Source organism: Dendrobates tinctorius, unplaced genomic scaffold (genome assembly GCF_039654945.1).
Source record: "Dendrobates tinctorius isolate UK_male_01 unplaced genomic scaffold, ASM3965494v1 ptg000251l, whole genome shotgun sequence".
NCBI lineage: Eukaryota > Metazoa > Chordata > Amphibia > Anura > Dendrobatidae > Dendrobates > Dendrobates tinctorius.
This window is the reverse complement of record NW_027361918.1, coordinates 9,656,805-9,678,170: the sequence shown is the minus strand read 5'-3', so window position 1 is coordinate 9,678,170 and position 21,366 is coordinate 9,656,805. Positions and strand designations below refer to the sequence as shown.

At 46.6% G+C, this 21,366-nt stretch overlaps 1 non-coding gene across 1 annotated transcript; it reads left to right on the top strand.

Annotated features, from left to right (window-relative positions):
* Positions 1-15,011: 15,011 nt before the first annotated feature.
* TRNAE-UUC (transfer RNA glutamic acid (anticodon UUC)) lies at positions 15,012-15,083 on the top strand. The gene has a single exon. It is a non-coding gene; the product is annotated as a tRNA-Glu (tRNA).
* Positions 15,084-21,366: the final 6,283 nt, after the last annotated feature.

Below are 21,366 nucleotides of genomic sequence, written 5' to 3'. Positions count from 1 at the left end.
AGCATGCGCTCTACCACTGAGCTACATCCCCTGTATACGATGTGCAAAGCATGCGCTCCACCACTGAGCTACATCCCCTGTATACACTGTGTAAAGCATGCGCTCTACCACTGAGCTACATCCCCTGTATACGATGTGTAAAGCATGCGCTCTACCACTGAGCTACATCCCTTGTACAAACTGTGTAAAGCATGGGCTCTACCACTGAGCTACATCCCCTGTATACACTGTGTAAAGCATGCGCTCTACCACTGAGCTACATCCCCTGTATACGATGTGTAAAGCATGCGCTCCACCACTGAGCTACATCCCCTGTATACACTGTGTAAAGCATGCGCTCTACCACTGAGCTACATCCCCTGTATACACTGTGTAAAGCATGCGCTCTACCACTGAGCTACATCCCCTGTATACGATGTGTAAAGCATGCGCTCTACCACTGAGCTACATCCCCTGTATACACTGTGTATCATAGAATCATAGAATCCCCTGTGTAAAGCATGCGCTCTACCACTGAGCTACATCCCCTGTATACGATGTGCAAAGCATGCGCTCCACCACTGAGCTACATCCCCTGTATACACTGTGTAAAGCATGCGCTCTACCACTGAGCTACATCCCCTGTATACACTGTGTAAAGCATGCGCTCTACCACTGAGCTACATCCCCTGTATACGATGTGCAAAGCATGCGCTCCACCACTGAGCTACATCCCCTGTATACACTGTGTAAAGCATGCGCTCCACCACTGAGCTACATCCCCTGTATACACTGTGCAAAGCATGCGCTCCACCACTGAGCTACATCCCCTGTATACACTGTGTAAAGCATGCGCTCTACCACTGAGCTACATCCCCTGTATACACTATGTAAAGCATGCTCTCTACCACTGAGCTACATCCCCTGTATACACTGTGTAAAGCATGCGCTCTACCACTGAGCTACATCCCCTGTATACGATGTGTAAGACGTGCGCTCTACCACTGAGCTACATCCCCTGTATACACTGTGTAAAGCATGCGCTCTACCACTGAGCTACATCCCCTGTATACGATGTGCAAAGCATGCGCTCCACCACTGAGCTACATCCCCTGTATACACTGTGTAAAGCATGCGCTCCACCACTGAGCTACATCCCCTGTATACACTGTGTAAAGCATGGGCTCTACCACTGAGCTACATCCCCTGTATACACTGTGTAAAGCATGCGCTCCACCACTGAGCTACATCCCCTGTATACACTGTGTAAAGCATGCGCTCTACCACTGAGTAATAATTATAGGGGATAACTCAAGAGACTCTGTGCGTGGAACAAGATGACTACAGGACACAGCTTTAGAAGTGGTAAAGTCTATATTAACACACAGTGATACAACAGATGCAGAAACTCAAGTCCACACTTGGTGTAAATATAAGGCGCAGCTTAGCAGTCTATAGGAACTTCAGAGGACAATGCAATCAAGCGAAAAGTCTATGGAGCAAAGTTATTCTTGAGGATACTTGACACGAATAAATCCTTGTCTCAGTCCAAACACAGATAGATAAACTTAAGAGGCAGTTCAAATCTTATCTTAGCTTGCCCAGGGAGGCCTGGAAAATTGTCTCAGACTCTTGCAGAGCAGCAACAGCTTAAAGCCCCCGTTACACACTGCGATATCGCTAGCAATATCGCTGTAAAGTCAACGATTTTGTGACGTTATAGCGATATTGCTAGCGATATCGCTGCATGTGATACTTACCTCCGACCGGCTCCCCCACTGGTTATCGCTGATCGCGCGAGAAGCTCCTGGATCATTTCTCGTCGGTCACTTCCTGCGGCGCTTCCTGCTGTGACGACGAGCGACGCGTGGAGCCGGACGGGAGGACGCAGGATCGCCGCGTCTGACAGGTAAGTAGTGACCCCCGTCCCCAGCGATGTCGCTGGTGAGATCTGCCTGAGTGGCAGCTCACTAGCGACCACCCAGCGATGCACCAGCGATCCTGACTGCGTCATATCGCTAGTCGGGATCGCTGGTGCATCGCTAGGTGTAACGGTACCCTAAATGTCCAGCAAATGCAGATGGAAGTGAACACAAGCAACAGAGGAAGAAGGAGTTACTGGAGAATGCAGCAGGAACTCAGAGCAGAGTAGCAGGATCACCACACAGGTTCACAAGAGCCGGTATATAGCCAGGGAGCAATCAGAGGTCAGAAGCTGGATGCAAGGCAGAATACTCAAGCACAGACTGAAGGCTGGGGTGGAGTTTTATAGCAGGAGGACACAATGCACATGAGACCAAAGACCCCATCTTGGAAAAGGGCAGTAATGCAAAAGGGTAAAAAATGTTCAGAGTCCTGACATTACTCCCTCCTTAGAAGTGGCCTCAGGACGATCCTGGACCTGGTTTCTCAGGGAATCTCCGATGAAAACGAGAAATCTTCTGTTGGGCATTGATGTTTTCCACAGGTTCCCAAGAGTCTCTCAGGGGAATATCCCTGCCATCTTATCAGATATTGGAGCCGATTCCTGTGAATCAATAATTTCCTCTACCACAAATTGTTCTTGCTCATCAATCACCATAGGCTGCGGAGGTGGCACAACACATCCCTGAAAGGTATTAGGAGATACAGGCTTTAGTAAAGATACATGAAAAACTGGGTGTACCTTCATAGTCCTAGGCAGCTTCAGCCGGCAGGCCACAGAGCTCACAATACCGTTGATCTTGAAAGGGCCAATGAATTTCTGTCCAAGTTTCTGTGAAGGAACGTTTAACTTCAGATTCTTAGTTGCTAACCACACGGAATCTCCTACCTTGAACATGGGTGCAGGTTTATGGAATCTATCAGCCGATTTCTTATAACGTTCTTGAGCTGTGGTCAGGGATTCCTTCAGAACTTCCAGAGTTTGCCTCATTGCAGTCAGCCTTTCCTCTACTGCCGGGACCGGAGAATTAATTGGAGACCTAGTTAAGATACATGGATGATAACCCAGATTGGCAAAGAAAGGTGTAAATTTAGTGGAGGCGCTCTGAGAATTGTTATATGAAAATTCAGCTAACGGCAGCAACTCCAACCAATCATCCTGGAGATGGCTGACATAGCATCTTAGATATTGTTCCAGCGTCTGATTGGTCCGTTCAGTCTGACCATTTGTCTGGGGATGGTAAGCAGAAGAGAGACAGACCTCAATATTGAGTGCAGAGCAAAACCCCTTCCAGAATCTTGAAGTGAACTCTACTCCCCGGTCAGAGATGATCTCATCCAGGACCCCATGCAACCGAAAGACATTCTGTATGACCAAGTTCACTGTCTCTTTAGCTGAGGGGAGGCCGATGCACGGAACAAAATGAGCAGCTTTGGTCAGGCGATCAACTACCACCATGATTGTATTCATGCCCACCGATGTGGGCAGCTCCACGATAAAGTCCATTGATATAGACCCCCAAGGGCGAGACGGAACAGGTAATGGTTGTCGAAGACCCGTAGGTGCCACATGAGTCTTGTAACGAGCACATACCTCGCAAGAGAGAACATAGTCCTTGGTATCTTTCAGGCAAGTTGGCCACCATAAGAATCGGCTCAGGAACTCCTGTGTCTTCTGTACCCCCCTGTGACCAGCCAACTTGGAGTCATGTACCAACTTGAGGATCTGCAGACGGACGACCTCAGGGACGTAGATACGTCGATCTCTGAACCACATGCCACCCTTAAAGACAAGATTAATATCCACAGGTGGGTTGGCCAGAAATACATCACCGTCATAAGCCTCCCTGCACTCCTTCCACAAGTCCTGATCGTGGATAACTCCGATGAAATTGGCATCAGATAGAATGGTCTTGGGTGGAGCTCCAGGTACGGAATCCGCAGCATGGATTCGGGATAAAGCATCAGCCTTCCCATTACGAGAACCTGGACGGTACGAGATAACAAAGTTAAATTGTTTTAAAAATAAGTTCCAACGAGCCTGACGAGGAGAAAGACATCTAGCGGATCTAAGAACTCTAAATTGCGATGGTCAGTTAGCACTATGATCTGTTGTGCAGCTCCTTGCAGATGATGTCTCCATTCTTTGAAAGCCGCAATAGCCAGCAATTCCTTGTCTCCAACATCGTAATTCTTCTCTGCTGAGGTTAGTCTACGGGAAAAGAAAGCACAAGGATGTAGCAGACCCTTCTCTCCAGTTCTTTGAGAGAGAATAGCCCCCAAAGCATTATCGGAAGCGTCCACCTCCACAATGAAAGAAAGTGTTGGATCTGGGTGTATCAACAGTGGTGCTGAGGTGAAACAGATCTTAAGCCGATCGAAAGCTTCTTGAGCCTGTGATGACCACTTAAAGGGCTTTTCCTTCTTTGTCAAGGAAGTAATGGGACGGACAATATCAGAAAAATTTCGAACAAAGCGTCTGTAGAAATATGCAAAACCAATAAAATGTTGGACCTCCTTCGCGTTCTTGGGTACTGGCCAGTCAAGGATAGCCTGAATCTTACCGGATTCCATGTTCAGCCCCTGGGGAGAGAGGATATAACCTAAGAACTGTATCTCAGAACGATGGAACTCGCATTTCTCTAGCTTAATATACAGATGGTTCTCTTTCAGATGTCTTAAAACAGACTTGACATGTATTTCATGTTCCTGTAGAGAGTCAGAAAAGATAAGTATATCGTCCAAATAGATCACCACAAACTGGTCCAACAAATCTCTGAAAATGTCGTTAGCAAGGTGTTGAAACGTTGCAAAGGTGTTACAAAGCCCGAAGGGCATCACAAGATATTCAAAGTGTCCATACCGGCATCTGAATGCTGTCTTCCACTCATCCCCTGGACGAATACACACCAAATTATAAGCCCCACGAAGATCCAGTTTAGAGAACACTTTAGCATGGCGGACTCTTTCCAGTAATTCGGGAATCAAAGGCAAAGGGTAATGGTTTCGTATGGTTACCTTATTAAGTTCCCGATAGTCAACACAGGGTCTCAGGGTCCCATCCTTCTTCTTTACAAAAAATATAGGTGCCCCTGCTGGTGAGGAAGAAGGACGTATGAAGCCTTTGGCCATATTTTCATCGATATACTCCTTTAATGCTTGAAGCTCAGGTGCTGCCAAAGGGTATACGTTACCAAAAGGAATAGCTGCCCCAGGAAGCAGCTCAATGGGACAGTCATAATGCCTGTGTGGAGGAAGCTGATCGGCATTTTTCTTGTCACAGATGTCAGAGAACTCTTTATATGCTGAAGGTAAAGTAAATACCTGTACATGTGGTTCTATGGCTATGGACTCAGGGACAGCTTCTGTTAAAGCTGTGTTGCTCCTTGTTGGAAAGATGATCTCCTTGGTCTCCCAGTTGATAATTGGGTTCTGAGAACGCAACCAAGGAATGCCTAAAATCACAGGAAAAGCAAGAGAAGAAATTAGCAAAAAAAAAAAAAAAAAAAAGTTGCTCCTGATGACTAGGCTCCAACAAAATTTCAAGGGGTACGGTCTCCTGATCCACCGGCCCAGAGATTAAAGGTGACCCAGCCACTGTTTCCATGGTAAGTGGAGAGGCTCTTTGCTGAATTTCAATACCATATTCCTTGGCAAATGCGATATCCATGAAATTGCCACCTGCACCAGAGTCAATCATAGCTGCACTGGATATCCACTGTCCTGAACACAGGATCTTAATAGGGAGAGAACAGTGAGAGTTCTTCTCCTTCAGCTCCTTGGGGGGTGAAGTCATAGAAAGTGAATGGAATACAGCGTTTAGAGGCAGGCTACATTCAGAGATGTCAGATTCATCATCACAGTTGTCATATTCTCCTACTGCTGCTAGCACATTATTAGGCCGCTTGGGACAGTTGATTAAAAAGTGGTCAGACTGACCGCAGTAGAAACATAGACTCTCACGAAGGCGATGCTCCCGGCGCTCATTACTCTCGCGCCTCTGAACGGAATCAATTTGCAGGGGCACCTCCTCCCCCTCCCGAGAGGTTTTACCTGCAGGCTCTTTGGAAGGAAGGGAAAGTTAGAAATACGGTTATATGCAGCAAATTTCTCCTGCCTACGCTCAGTAAGGCGAATGTCTATGCGCACACAATGCTGTATGAATGTCTCTAGCTCTTGTGGTGACTCAGAGCGAGCTAGTTCATCCTTTACAACACTAGACAGACTCCTCTTAAAAATAGGCAATTGTGCATAACTGTCCCAATTGGTATCTACCGCTAATCTCCTGAATTCAGTGGCATACTCAATAACAGAGCGTTTAGCCTGGCGTAAAGACAACAAAGCAGATTCGGCGGTTGCACGGCGATTAGGGTCATCAAACATTAACGCCATAGCGGCCAAGAAATCATCCAAGTTATTTAACCGTGGGTCACGAGACTCAATCATTGGATTCGCTCAGGCGAGCGCTCTTGAGGTCAGTAGCATTATTACACACAATACTTTGGATCGATCAGTAGGAAAACGGTCGGCATGCACATCAAAATATAGCATACATTGATTCACAAAGCCACAAAATTTGTCGCGATCACCATTAAATCTGAATGGGGGCAACTTGGGTGGGCTAGCTGGTGGCGGTTGCCCAGCGGGTAAAGTCACTTGTGCAGCTATTTGCGTGCTTATGTCCTGAAGAGCCCGTCCATACTGGGACTCTATGCCAGCAAGTTTGTTTTCCTGGGCTGCCATGCGGTTGCTTAAGTCCTGCAAAGTCTGTCCAAACACTTGTTGTTCAAAGCTTCCAAACTTCTTTTGTAGACCTTCCACATCTTTCTGCAGGGATCTAATTATGGAAAACACCTGCTCTAATCTGCTTTCTGAAGTCATTGTTCCAGCAGTCTCCTTTTTATCTGGCTTGAGTATCCTGTAATAATTATAGGGGATAACGCAGGAGACTCTGTGCCTGGAACAAGATGACTACAGGACACAGCTTTAGAAGTGGTAAAGTCTATATTAACACACGGTGAAACAACAGATGCAGAAAGAAACTCAAGTCCACAACACTTGGTGTAAATATGACGCAGCTAGCAGTCTATAGGAACTTCAGAGGAAGATGCAATCAAGCGAAAAGTCTATGAAGCACAGTTATTCTTGAGGATACTTGACACGAATAAATCCTTGTCTCAGTCCAAACACAGATAGATAAACTTAAAAGGCAGTTCAAATCTTATCTTAGCTTGCCCAGGGAGGCCTGGAAAATAGTCTCAGGCTCTTGAAGAGCAGCAACAGCTTACATGTCCAGCAAATGCAGATGGAAGTGAACACGAGCAGCAGAGGAAGAAGGAGTTACTGGAGAATACAGCAGGAACTCAGAGGAGAGTAGCAGGATCACCACACAGGTTCACAGGAGCCGGTATATAGCCAGGGAGCAATCAGAGGTCAGGAGCTGGATGCAAGGCAGAATACTCAAGCACAGACTGAAGGCTGGGGTGGAGTTTTATAGCAGGAGGACACAATGCACGAGACCCAAGACACCATCTTGGAAAAGGGCAGTAATGCAAAAGGGTAAAAAATGTTCAGAGTCCTGACAAACAGATATCAATAGGACAGAGCCAGTGAGCTGAAGAAAAAAGTCCATAAGTATATATACCTGAAGACACTTGGGAAGCACCATGGAATCAGACGACGGCCGGCTCATGGTAGACACAAATGTGAGTGTCTAGCAACAGGGAACATACAGGATACAAGCAGGGTACAAGCAGGATACAAGACAAGACAAAGCATGGTCTCAGGGTATCTTTAGTAAAGTGTGGTCTCAGGGTTACACCAGGTTCAAGACGTAATTGCGAGGACACAGTGGTATGTAGCAAAGTGCGTGCAAGGGCACGCCAAGGTCTAAGACATGGTACGTGCTGGGTGGCACGCCAGGGTTCAAGGCAGGATGTGTGTTAGGAGACACGCCAGGGTCCAAAGTTCAGGGCTAAGGCCTGCCCATGCTAGGAGGCACGCCAGGGTTCAGGGTTCAAAGTTCAAGGCAAGGGTACGTGCCCAGGAGACGCGCCAAGGTTCAAGGCATGGTGTGTGTTAGGAGACATGCCAAGGTTCAAGGCAGGGTGCGTGTCCAGGAGACATGCCAGGGTCCAAGGTTCAAGGCAGGGTGCATGTTAGGAGACACGCCAAGGTTCAAGTCAGGGTGCATGTCCAGGAGACACACCAGGGTTCAGGCAAGGACCTGAATATTAGGCAGAGCACTGGCTAGGACCTGCACGTACTTAGGAAGCACGGGGAGGCAAGCCAGGGGGCAGGCAAGGGCCTGCGGGTGCCAAGATGCACGAGGTGCACAGTGCAGGGACAGAATGAGTGCAAGGGAGCACAGAGAGCACGACTGGGGCACTGGTAGGCTGGTCGGGCTGAGGCACAGACAGGCGGGCACGGCTAAGGCGGGCACGGTTGAGGCACATACAGGCTGACACAGCTAAGTCACTGGCCAGCGAACACGGCTGAGGCACAAACAGGCATGCAAGACTGAGGCAGGCAAGGCTGAGGCACAAACAGGCGGGCAAGGCAAGACCTGGCGCGTGCATAGAGCACGTGGGGAAAACACGGCAAGGCTAGGTAAGGTAAAGACAAAGTACAGAGCAAAGAGTGGAATGTAGGCTGAAACAGAGCCAGGTACAAGAAAGAGAAGCGGAGCATATGCTAGAGCCCAGAGCCGGGTCAAGGAAGAACGAGGTATGAGCTAAGAGCAGAACGTAGGCTGAAGCACAGAGCCGGGTACAAGAAAGAGGTGGAGCGTATGCTGTAGCCCAGAGACGGGTCAAGGTACAAGACAAGAGACAAGCACAAGGACACGAGACAAACACAGGACACGAGACGAAGTACAAGCACAGCGTGTGTGCGAAGAAGCACAACAGGGCAGAGTGCAGGGGTAAATAATATGGGGAGCAACTGAGCAGAGACCAAGCTGGCCTAGCAGGAAAGCAACACGATAATCAAGCCCCTCCCATAGGAAGAGGCGGCCTGATATAGGGCATGAGCAACTAGACTTCCGGGTCAGGTCCTCCTGGTTCATTGAGAGAACTTCCTGAGTCAGGTCCTCCAGGACCATAGAGAGGATTACTGGATCAGGTCTTCCAAGACCATAGAGAGAGTCACTGGGTCAGGTCCTCCAGGACCATAGAGAGGAATGCTGGATCAGGTCCTCCAGGACCATGGATAGGATTGCTGGATTAGGTCATCCAGGACCATAGAGATAGTCGCTTGGTTGGATCCTCCAGGACCATAGAGAGGAACATTAGGTCAGGTCCTCCAGGATCATAGAGAGGATCGCTTGATTAGGTCCTCCAGGAGCATAGAGAGGATTGCAGGATTAGGTCCTCAAGGACCATAGAGAGGATCTCCAGGTCAGGTCCTCCAAGACCATAGAGAGGAACGCTGAGTCTGGTCCTCCAGGACCATAGAGAGGAACGCTGAGTCTGGTCCTCCAGGACCATAGATGGACCATCTTAGAGAATCTATCACAAATCACCCAAATAACAGTCATTCTCTGAGAGACAGGCATATCAGAGATAAAATCCATTGAAATATGGGTCCATGGCCTCCTGGGCACCGGCAAAGGCATCAACAACCCACTAGAGCGAGAACAAGGTTTAGACCGAGAGCAAGTCCCACAGGACTGCACAAAATTCCTGACATCACGAGACAAGGCGGGCCACCAAAAAGACCAACTCACCAAATCTCTAGTAACAAAAAATACCTGGATGACCAGCCAATGCAGAGCAATGAACTTCAGACATCACTCTTCCTCCACTGGTCAGGAACATACAATTTTCCAATAGGACAACGCTCAGGTTTGTCCTCCTGAAACTCTTCCACAGCACGTCTCAAATCGGGTGAGATGGCAGAAAGAACTACCCCCTCACCTAAGATGGTAGCAGGCTTGGTCACAACAGGAGAATCAGCAAAGAAACTCCTAGAGAGGGCGTCTGCCTTGACATTCTTAGTGCCCGGAAGAAAAGAGACCACAAAATCAAAACGTGTGAAAAACAAGGCCCACCTAGCCTGTCTAGGATTCAAGCGTTTGGCCGACTCCAAGTAAATCAAATTCTTGTGGTCAGTAAGGACCACGACTTGATGTTTAGCTCCCTCCGACCAATGTCTCCACTCCTCAAATGCCCATTTCATGGCTAACAGTTCCTGATTCCCCACATCATAGTTACGTTCGGATGGGGAGAACTTTTGGGAACAGAAAGCACAGGGATTCATTTTAGATGTTAGAGGATCTTTTTGGGACAAAACAGCTCCTGCACCAATCTCAGAAGCGTCCACCTCTACCTGAAACGGGAGTGAGACATCAGGTTGCCGCAAAACCGGAGCAGAAGTGAACCTTCGCTTCAGCTCCTGAAAGGAAGAAACAGCCTCTGGAGACCAATTCAGCACATCAGCACCCTTCTTAGTCAAATCAGTCAATGGTTTGGCAATACCAGAAAAATTAGCTATAAATTTACGATAAAAATTAGCAAAACCCAAAAACTTCTGGAGGGCCTTCAAAGAAGTGGGCTGAACCCAATCATAAATGGCCTGTACCTTGGCCGGGTCCATTTCAATAGTTGACGGAGACAAAATAAATCCCAAAAATGAAATCCTCTGTACTCCAAAAAGGCATTTCGATCCCTTGACATACAGGGAATTGTCCCTCAAAATCCGGAACACAGTCCGAACATGTTCCACATGAGAATCCCAATCCTTGGAGAAGATCAAAATATCATCCAGATAGATAATCAAAAATTTATCCACAAGGTCTCGGAAAATATCATTCATGAAACACTGGAAGACAGAAGGAGCATTAGTGAGCCCAAAAGGCATCATCAGGTACTCAAAATGTCCCTCCGGAGTATTAAACGCCGTCTTCCATTCATCCCCCTGCTTAATGCGGATAAGATTATACGGCCCCCTGAGGTCAAGCTTGGTAAACCAGCAAGCACCTTTAACTCTGGAGAATAGATCAGAAATCAGGGGTAACGGATACTGATATTTAACAGTAATTTTGTTGAGGGCACGATAATCAATACAAAGCCTTAATGACCCATCTTTCTTAGCCACGAAAAAAAACCCAGCACCTAAGGATGAAGAGGATGGTCTAATATGACCCTTCTCCAACGACTCCTTAATATAGGATCGCATAGCCTCGTGCTCGGGTACAGATAAATTGAAAAGCCGACCCTTGGGGAATTTACACCCAGGGCTCAGCTCAATTGCACCATCATAACTCCTATGAGGAGGCAAAGAAGCAGACTTGCTCTCACTAAATACATCATAAAAATCAGCCAAATAGTCAGGAACATCATGCGACTGGGGATAGGTGGAGAAAACAGGAGCATCAACAAGGGCACACCGACGACCCCAACTCACCACAGACACAGATTTCCAATCCAAAACTGGATTATGGATTTGCAACCAGGGAAACCCTAGAACAATGGTATCATGCAAATTATGCAACACCAAAAATCTGCAATTCTCTTGATGGTTTGGGGCGACCCGCAATACCACCTGGGTCCAAAACTGAGGTTTATTCTTCGCAAAAGGAGTAGCATCAATACCCCTCAAAGGGATAGGAGTCCGCATAGGAAATCCACAATGTTTAGCAAAATCCAAGTCCATCAGGTACAGAGCTGCTCGCGAATCCACAAAAGCCTTAGCAGAAAATGTGGACAGGGAGCAGATCAGAGTAATTGCCAGAAGAAACTTAGGTTGAACACCACCCACAGCAAATGTGTGTGCAAAACGTTTCTCTCGTTTAGGGCAGACAGAAATAATATGCGAGGCATCACCACAGAAGAAACACAGCTCTTTACGCCTTCTGAACTCCTGACGTTGCGCCCTAGACAAAACTCTATCACATTGCATAGGTTCAGACATTTGTTCAACAGGTGGCAACACCTCTCATGCGGTTTTGCGTTCACGCAAACGCCGATCAACCTGAATGGCTAATGACATAGAATCGTCAAGACCAGAGGGAACAGGAAATCCCACCATAGTATCCTTTACGGTCTCTGACAAACCCTTCTGAAAGAGAGCTGCCAAGGCACCATCATTCCAGGTAGTAAGGACCGCCCACTTTTGGAATTTTTGACAATACAACTCTGCAGAATCCCGACCCTGGCTCAATGCCAACAGGGCCTTTTCAGCCTGATCAATAGCATTAGGTTCATCATACAACAAACCCAAGGCTTGAAAAAATGTGTTCACATTAGTAAGAATAGGATCATAAGGTTTCAAAGAAAACGCCCAATCCTGGGGATCGCCGCGCAGCAAAGAGATGACAATTTTAACAAGGTGCGCGGAGCTCCCCGACGAGTTAGGCTTCAAGGCAAAAAATAATTTACAATTATTCTTAAAATTCAAAAATTTAGACCGATCCCCAAAAAACACATCTGGAGTAGGGAGCTTTGGTTCAGCAGCATGTGAAAGCAAGATAGGCGGAAATTCCCCGCACTTCAGCAGTGAGCTGCTCCACACGATCAGACAATTGCTTCATCTCCATTTAGAAAGAAAAAAAAAATTCCCCCTACGGCCTCAGAGACATAGAGGAAAAAATATACACACAAAAAAAAAAATTCTGACAAAACTCTTTTTTTTTTTTTACAATTCTTTCCTGCTATTGAGTACCCTAGGATCTGCGGTATGGCTGGTGATTCTGTTATGAATGAGTCACCGAAGGAGGAAAAAACAAAAATACAAGCTAAGTCCAGAAAACCGGAGAGGTTGGTATCTATCGGATTGCAGACCCCCGATCCTATCCACAACAACTAACAGTAGCCATGGGGGGATCCTACGATGCCCTAGACCCCTCAATCACAGCCGGAGAACTAAATAGGCCTAAAGAAAGAAAGGGGAAATCTAAACTGCCCCAGAGCAGACCCCAAAGCAATAGGCAGCCCCCAACATATAATGACGTTGAAGCAATATGAAAACACCAACACAGATAGAAAGATAGGTTGAGCAAACGATGGGGCCCAAGCTAACTAAAAAGGACAGGATGGAAAAGCTGCTGTCTGCAATCCGTAAAAAAACCGTACCAAAAAATGGCCCAACCGTCTGATAGGAAAAACAGGCCCTGAAGTCGCTAGGACTTCAAAAAGACTATATCAGCACTCAGGTAAATTCTGAAGACAGAGCAAAGAGACAAACTGATCAGAGACAAAAATGGAACTCAGCACACCCCCGACCGGGGATGGCTGAACTCCAAAAAACAAGGTAAACAAAACAAAACTAATAAGTTTAATAGCAGAGCAAAAACTTATCTTTGGGAAGCAGGAATCAGACTGGTCTCCAAGAATCCAGCAGAGAAATCACCAGCGACCCAGAAGGGCATCGGCTGCCTTATATCCAGTCAGAAATTCCTGTTACCCAGTCATCATCTACCAGATCAGGTGTTTGGTAATCAGCCTCACTACCTTCCTTCACCAGAAGAGGGAGTTCATCAGACATCGACGGTGAAGGGGAAAATGAACTCACAACAGGACCCGTTGCAGGCGGCATGGAGATGAGCATGCATAGCACGCCGAGCACAGGTGTCCAACTGGAGGATCCAGCACTGGAGATGCATGTGCGCACCAGCAACGGCGCACAACCGTAAGGTGAGATGCGCGTGCGCACTAGAGGGGGTTCCCGGAGTGGCCGAGAGGATACGGCTCCAGGGATCATGCGGTGCAACCCCATGACAGGCATGACGGACATGATACTTCATCAGGGAAAAGAGTACCTGATGTGTTATGAAAACTGACAGATTGTCACTGTTTAATATTGAGGGGTGATTCACTTTGTATTTTCAGGCACGGTGTGGCACCCTGCTACACAGATTGACATGCAGATGCTCTGACGGAGGTGCACCCTATTTTCTCCCGATACATTGATTCTCATCATGTCATTGTATCGATAATGTTTTGCTCCTAAAAATCTGCATTTTAATTTTTAGTATTTTGTCAATCCACCTTTGGCTTTCACCACTGCCGGAATCCTTCTGTTCTTGGTCAGATTCAAACATACATTTATGTCAACCAAAACCTGACCCCAGGTTTCTTCTACATGTTCCCAAAGTTGGTGCACACTGGTCACCTCACTGGGGTCTGTATACAGCATATTCTTCACCTCTACCCACAAGTGTTGGATTGGGTTGGGGTCTGTGGACCATGGGGGACAATCCAGCACCTCTACTTCATTGTCATTGAACCATTGCTTGACCAATCTCGACGTATGCTTCACGTTGTCCTGCTGGAACACTATGTCCTCATATTCTTACCCATAGTACTTAAGCATACAGAGTAACTCATCTTGTAGGATGCTCACATATAGCTCAGCATTGAGACCACCATTGATCCTGGTCAAGTATCCAATGCCTTAGGCTGTGAAACAGCCGCATATCAGGCTTCCTCCACTGAACTTGTCAGTTCCTTCAGTTTCTCAGTCTGTTCACCCCTTTTTCTCTGGTTTCTTCCAGACCCATTTGCCCCCATCAGAGCCTAGTCTGTTGGCTTTCATCTCCTCACTCCAAGTCGCCCGTTTCCAATCTTCTAGTGTTCACTTTTCATACTTGTTTGCAAGTCGAGTGGACTCTTCTTATGATGATTCTTCACCTTTTTTTGGGCCACCATTCCAGACTTGTGTAATGTGCGCCGCACAGTTCTTGCATGGATGTCTGAGATCTCATTATTATGAACCATACGAGCCTCCTCCACTGCCATGTTTGTCACACCAGAACTGATAGACCATGTGATTAGCTTCTCACCCAACCAAATTAGATCTCGCACTTTGCACTGATGAGGGGTAGTATCCCGAAACGCAGTGTCTGCAAAGTGAGATTCTGGAAACAGTTGAAAGTGAATTTTAGGATCACTGCTTCCAGTAGGTGGCACTAGAGTTCCAGTCATCTTCCTGTCTTCAAAGACAATTAACTTATTTAAAAGAAAGACAAAAAACCCTTCACTTTCCAACTAAAGCTGAAGGGCAGAGAGGTGATTCAGGAGCTACAGAGTCCGCCACTGAGAGGAGCTGCTATTAGTGACATTACGGCTGCCACACATCCTGACTGGTGAATACAGCTGACAGCAAGCTTCTCCCATATGGTCTAGCGGTTAGGATTCCTGGTTTTCACCCAGGCGGCCCGGGTTCGACTCCCGGTATGGGAAGGTGTGGGTTTTTTTTTCCATATTATGAATTATAATTCATAAAAATTGTGAAGCATCATAGAAGAAAAATAATTAGATCTGAAATGAGAAAACTACAATGGAAAATAAACAAGACAATTAATAAACATGTTGCATATTGATTAGTGATAAAAAAAAACTTCAATTACTGCTGAATTTAGGGAACATGGAGCGAAGAAACTGATAAGGGTTGTAGGGTGGAGTTGGGGATCAGGACTGTGGTAGAACAAGTTACATTAAAGGGAAATGTGGGCAGCATGACTCAGATCCCGGCTGTAGCCCATCACTATGGACTAATCCAGCTCCACTCCCAGCCGGATCCTCCCAGCACTATCAGAGTAGATTGACAGGCCTCTACGTGGGTACGCACAAGCTCTCCATCACGTGTGTGAGCGCTGGGAGGAGCCGGCCAGGATGGCGCTGGTCTAGCCTGGCCTCCAGCTATTATTCCTGGATCTTCAGAGCAGTCCTCATCCGAATCACCAGAGGGCCCCAAGCAATATTATACTGTATATGGCAACAATCCAGCTGCTGGGCTGCAATTCATACTGCCGGCAATTGGGCCTAATTTTGGAACTTTTGTGTTTTTTTTCATGGCCACATCCCGAGGTTTGTAGCATTTATTCTCTGCAGACATCAGGATTTTTTCTTTTTTAGGCGGACTGAAGTCACTTGTAGTTTTTAATGTGCTTGGTTTTGTTTTTGTGGATGTGGGGCGAGGCGGAGAGACAAATCTGGTAATCCCACAAGGGTTTTGTAGGATTGTTTAAGCGGTTTACCGTTATTCTTCTGCCTCGTGATACAAACATTTCTAGTTTTTCAGTTCCAGTGTTTTATGGCCTTTTTGTGTTGCCGCATTTTCAGACCTGTAATTTTTCTTCTTTCTCATCGAATTCCGACGCTCGCTCCTTGTGGGGAGGAGTTGTCGTTTTTGCTGGAAGCATAGACGAGCAAAAAGGATTTTCAGGATCCCGGTCAGGAGTCCTTGTCTGTGGCAGCCAGACCAGCACAACAAGAACTGCCGGGACTAGAGATGAGAGAACTTGTTCGCGAAATGTTTGCCAATCTCAAATTCAGCACAAATGTAGCTCAATCGGATTTGTGTTCAGATTCCCAAGCATTTTTCCTACAAATAAGCAAAATTTTGATTAATGACCAAGTTCACTAAGGGCTCTGTCAGATGTCATTGTTTCTGGTAGGAACACAAGACGCAAAACATCCCGCACATGTACGCACTGATGACACACGAATGACATCCCTGTGTCATCAGTGTGACATGTATCGGTGTCTGGGAATCAGCGGTTCTGTTCATGCTGTTCCTCGGCACCGGGTGAAGACTGATCACATCACAGTCCCCTGCTCAAGCTGCGATCAGAACTAGCAGGAGACAATGTTGAGAGTTGCATTCAACTCTCTACTGCGAGAGCAAGTGGCGACTGATGGGAGTATTCATCAGCCGCCACCTGCATTATAAATAAATAATTATTAGAAAAACCTGGTGTTTAGAGCACAATGATATGCAATCCGTGTGGCGGACAAAACCCAGTGTAAAATATCTGCCCTGTAGCTAAATATTTTTTGGCAGCAAAATGGTGTCAAACATTTGTATAAGACACTCCCAAAAAATTCTACAGCACCACAAAAAAGGCAGATTTTTCTGCACACTCAGATGCTGCCACCTGACCGGAAGTCCAGAGGGCAGAGGAAGCGGGAAATGTGCAGCTGTTCAGGTTTGAAGGCCGTGGAGCACCAGGAAAAAGCCCAACCACCGAGGTGTGTGCCACTCACAAATCTTCATTGCACATTAGAGCCCGGTGAGCAGAAGCATAAGAGGCGGGGCCCGGACTGGCCAGGGCCCCCCTCTGTACTGCTACTCATACAGCAGTAAGTGCAGTAATGCCCTATTGGTGGCCCTGTATGCAGGAAGGAAGTAGGGAGAGCACCTTATCATCGCGCACACACCGGAGGTCACTGGAGCAGAAGTCACCGGCGCCTGAACACAAGATCCCTGAATGCAGCACCCACAGAAGGGAGGATGAAGTATGGATTTCTGAGGGAGTGCAGGGTGCAGGTGTGGGATTCTGGACCATTACTGACGCTGATTGGAGGGGGTAAGTATTACAATGAAGACTTTCACCATACAGGCCCAGGGGGAGAGAATGTAACAAGACAATTAATATTAGACGAACAGGTAGGACTGGTGTAACATTTCTATCACCTGTATGCCCATGGGTCATACACATCCCGTGGGGGAGAGAATGTAACAAGACCATTCATATGAGGCATATACTTAGGTCTGGTGTAACATTTCTATCACCTGTTTGTCCATATTAGTCGGTCCTGCACGTTCCAGTGGGACAGAATGTAACAAGACCATTAATATGGGGCGGACAGGTAGGACTAGTGTAACATTTCTATCACCTGTATGCCCATATTAATAGGTCATACATGTTCTGGGTGGGACAGATTCCGTTTACAAGAAATAGCCCATGATTCCCTGATATACTCTCTTACCGAGGCCGGTAATGCCAGAAACGCGTTGGGTGCGTTCTGATTCACCATCGTGGATTTTTTTTACTATTTTATCTAGGATGAATTAAAGCCTTGAAGTTTTATTCAGCTCCATCACAGTCCGGAATTCTTTCTTCGCTGTTTTATGGCATTTGTCAGTTTTTCATGCAGAAACATCTTTAGGAAAAGATCCTTTTTTGTGGAGTTTTTATATAGTTTTTTTTCCGGCAGTGCTTGAGTAGGGCAGTGGATAGTTTGGTGAAGTCTACTTCAGGAGCGGCTGGTAATAGTAATATGCATGGTTTTTTTTCTTCCAGACATTTATCAAAACCTCTTCAAGAAAAAAAATAAATACAGAAATCTTCTCATGTGAACAGGAAAGTGGATCTCTTATTATTTTAGAAACCTTTTACAGCAGATTTTGTGCCCAGTGCTGGGTTCTGTCTGAGTATGAGATAGAGGAAAGTCGTCACCAGGAGTCTAAATGTGCGATAGAAATAAGGAAGCTCAGGCTGAAGGAATAAATCTCTTTCTGCGTTGGACAGGAACCAACTGCTTGGAAGGCAACCATGCTCACCAATTTACCACCAACACCTAGATGGTAGAGCTCTGCTCCATCTGTAGTAGACCAGAGCTCTTCTCTGGGAACATCAGTCATGCAGAGCTGAGTGACAGTATTGTGCTCATGGTGTAGAGCAGGGATTGTCCACTGCGCCCTGGTGGCTGGCAGTGATTGGCAGCAGCTAGTGATGAGTGAGTATACTCGTTGCTCGGATGAGTATTTTGGCATGCTCGGAGATTTCGTTTTCGTCTCAGCTGCATGATTTGTGACTTGCAGACAGGCTGAATACATGTGTGGAATGCCTGTTTGTTAGGGAATTCCCACATGTATTCATTCTGCCTACAAGTCGCAAATCATGCAGCTGAGACGACTAAAACTAAATCTCCAAGAATGCCTAAATACTCGGAGGACACCTGAGCAACGAGGATCCTCGCTCATCACTAGTAGCAGTGAGTAGACATCTTTTCATCTTCTCCTTGTTCTCTTCCCGTTTAGCTTCTGTAGACGATCACAGAGGAGTTTTCCAGCAGATATTCTCTATGGCCGCTGTTAAAAAAGCTTTTCTGCTGAGAGGTTCCCATCAAACAGTTTTTGTGGACTACAATCGTGGCCTAAAGTTCTGAGACTGACACACATTATGGTTTTCACATTTTGCGGCTTCAGTGTTTTTTTGCTCTTTTAGTCGCTGTTTCTGTGGTTGCTGATGGACAATTATAAACATTTCAGAAGTTTTTTGACTTTTTTTCTGACAAATCCATGAAGTTTATGTGACTCCTCAATATTCCCAGCAGCGCTGCCCCTTATTCTCCAGACTTCTGCCCTTCTCCCGTCAGCTTGATATCGGTTTCTGGGCAGATCCTGAGTGATGGCCGCCCGTTCTTGTCTCATCGGAGCTCGGAGATTATCAGAATAAGATCTGGGGAGTTTCCTGAACTCAAGATGTCAATGTTTTGCTCACTGAGAAACTAAATTATCATTTGTGCCTTGTGACATGGTCTTCATCATGGGGGAAAGAATCATCACCGCGCTGTACTGGATGATAGGAGTAGTTCCACTTGGAGGAGGTTTACATCTCGTTCTTTACTCTTGGTTGTGATCTTAGGCAAAACTGGAGGGGCTTCATCAGAGAAAATATCTGCAGGAAGTACAAGGACCGGACTGCGAGGACATGAAGCCTCGTCCAGGTCAGGCTCCGGTTCCTCGACGTATTCAAAAATAATATGACTAAAGAAAGCAACAAAACAAAGAAACATTTGCAGAACCCCAGGAGCACTCTAGTGTCAGATGTCACCATCGGAGAATATCACATGGGTGCAGATCTCATGTAGCGGATCAATGTCTCCTCCTCTATGGGGTTGGTCTCTGAGTCGGTGACTGTAATGTAACCTCACGCCTCAGTGTAGTGAGTGATGTGTCTGCAGGTAATGAGCGAGTGACAATGCACAAAGACATCTGCATCAGTTGGTAGTCGTGGCCGAGTGGTTAAGGCGATGGACTTGAAATCCCTTGGGGTCTCCCCGCGCAGGTTCTGTAGCACAATAATGTAAGGGTTTGTGTTCTCTCGCGCCACTAACAGGACACATTTCTTCCTTTAGGAGAGGAGTTTAGATACTTAGATTTTTACATAAAGTCTATCAACAGAATCCCCGTGTGGAGAATCAGGAGCTTCCATGGATTCTGGAAAAGCTCTGATTGTAGAAACCTCTCTCATCTGTAATGTACTGATGTAACATCCGCCACCAAGAGAGCGCGTCAGGAGACTTTCTGGGAGATCCCAGCTCTTCCCCCCAGCCTGTCTCCAGGATGCCGATCTGCGCGGTGTATGGAGTCGCCGGATTCACAAAGGCCACTCCATGATCATCGTTACCATTAGTGACTGCTTGGAGAGACATTCGGAGAGTTAGGAGATGGCATCACCTGTCGGTGTCCTGACATTACTGCATGGAGACTAGATGGAGCTGGTGAGCGACATCATTGACAATTGTAGCACTCAAATGACCAAACATCAGTGATCTGATTCCCCTCCGGTCGCTGCTGTTATAGACAGGTGTAACATTGTGTCTGAGGTGGAAGCTTTTGCTTCTTCTCTCCTGTCCATGCATCTGTTGTTCTCCTAACACTGACCATCAGATATTTTCCCCTCGAGACTGCTGTCTCTTTTGTGTCACTTTTTATTCCGTCCATGTGATCCCACTCAGGTCCTTGTGTATATGGCTGGGAGCTGATTCTGGGATCTCGCCAAGTTTTTGCCTCCTGCTGAAAGGTAATCTCTGTAAGAAAGTTACCAACAAATCAGAACACACCGAGGCCCAGAGATGATGCCGGATCGCTGCTCTGTCCTGTTGTTGGAAACCTCCTGTAGACCCAGTAGACTTCCCGCTGCCTCCCGTATTAATGGGACCGTTCATATTCAGAATAATATGTGCCAGTAATTAGCGAATCTTCAGGAATTTAAATTTATCAAAATCATCAGAATTTGGCTGAGAAGTTTGATTTAATTCAAATGTATTTATTAGTAAATTGAAAGTTCCCACACTGATATGGACAGAGACTTTATAATATTGTGAGGTCTTCAGTGGTAATAGAACAGTAAGACGTCACCCCTAGGTCTCCTCTTCTCGGTCACCGCAGCTCCCACCCGTCCTCCGCTCGCTCCCATTGCTCTGTCCTTCTCTACTGTCTTTGCTGACACATCCTGTGCCGATTACACCATGAGATCATACCGTGTGCCGGGGCCGACACTTAACCCATTTCTACCTACTTGAGTCCACAAAATGGCCGCCATTTCTGTGCATTCAATCTTAAAAAATGTGACTTGTTCAGGATCCAATCTAAATGAGCTTTTACATAGGATCAATTTGATCATTGTTATAAAAAATGTTCTACAAGTAATTAATATATAAAGCCCACAGAAACAACAAGCAAAACGGACGTCTCTGTCCTGTGACACAACAGACGGAGAATATTCCACAACATCTCCAGGACCCGCGGTATCGGCAGATTGTCCTGATCTGTCCATAGACATATTTTGCAGTCGGCCTCATCTGTGCGGTGAGAACCTGCTGTGATTGTCCCTCCTGTCGTAATTATCACAGCAAAGGATTATATAACGCTCCGCTATCAGGAAAGAAAGAAAACATCTGGTGGAAAGTGACCGACTGCCTGGTGACGAGAGAGGGAAAACTACAGGAA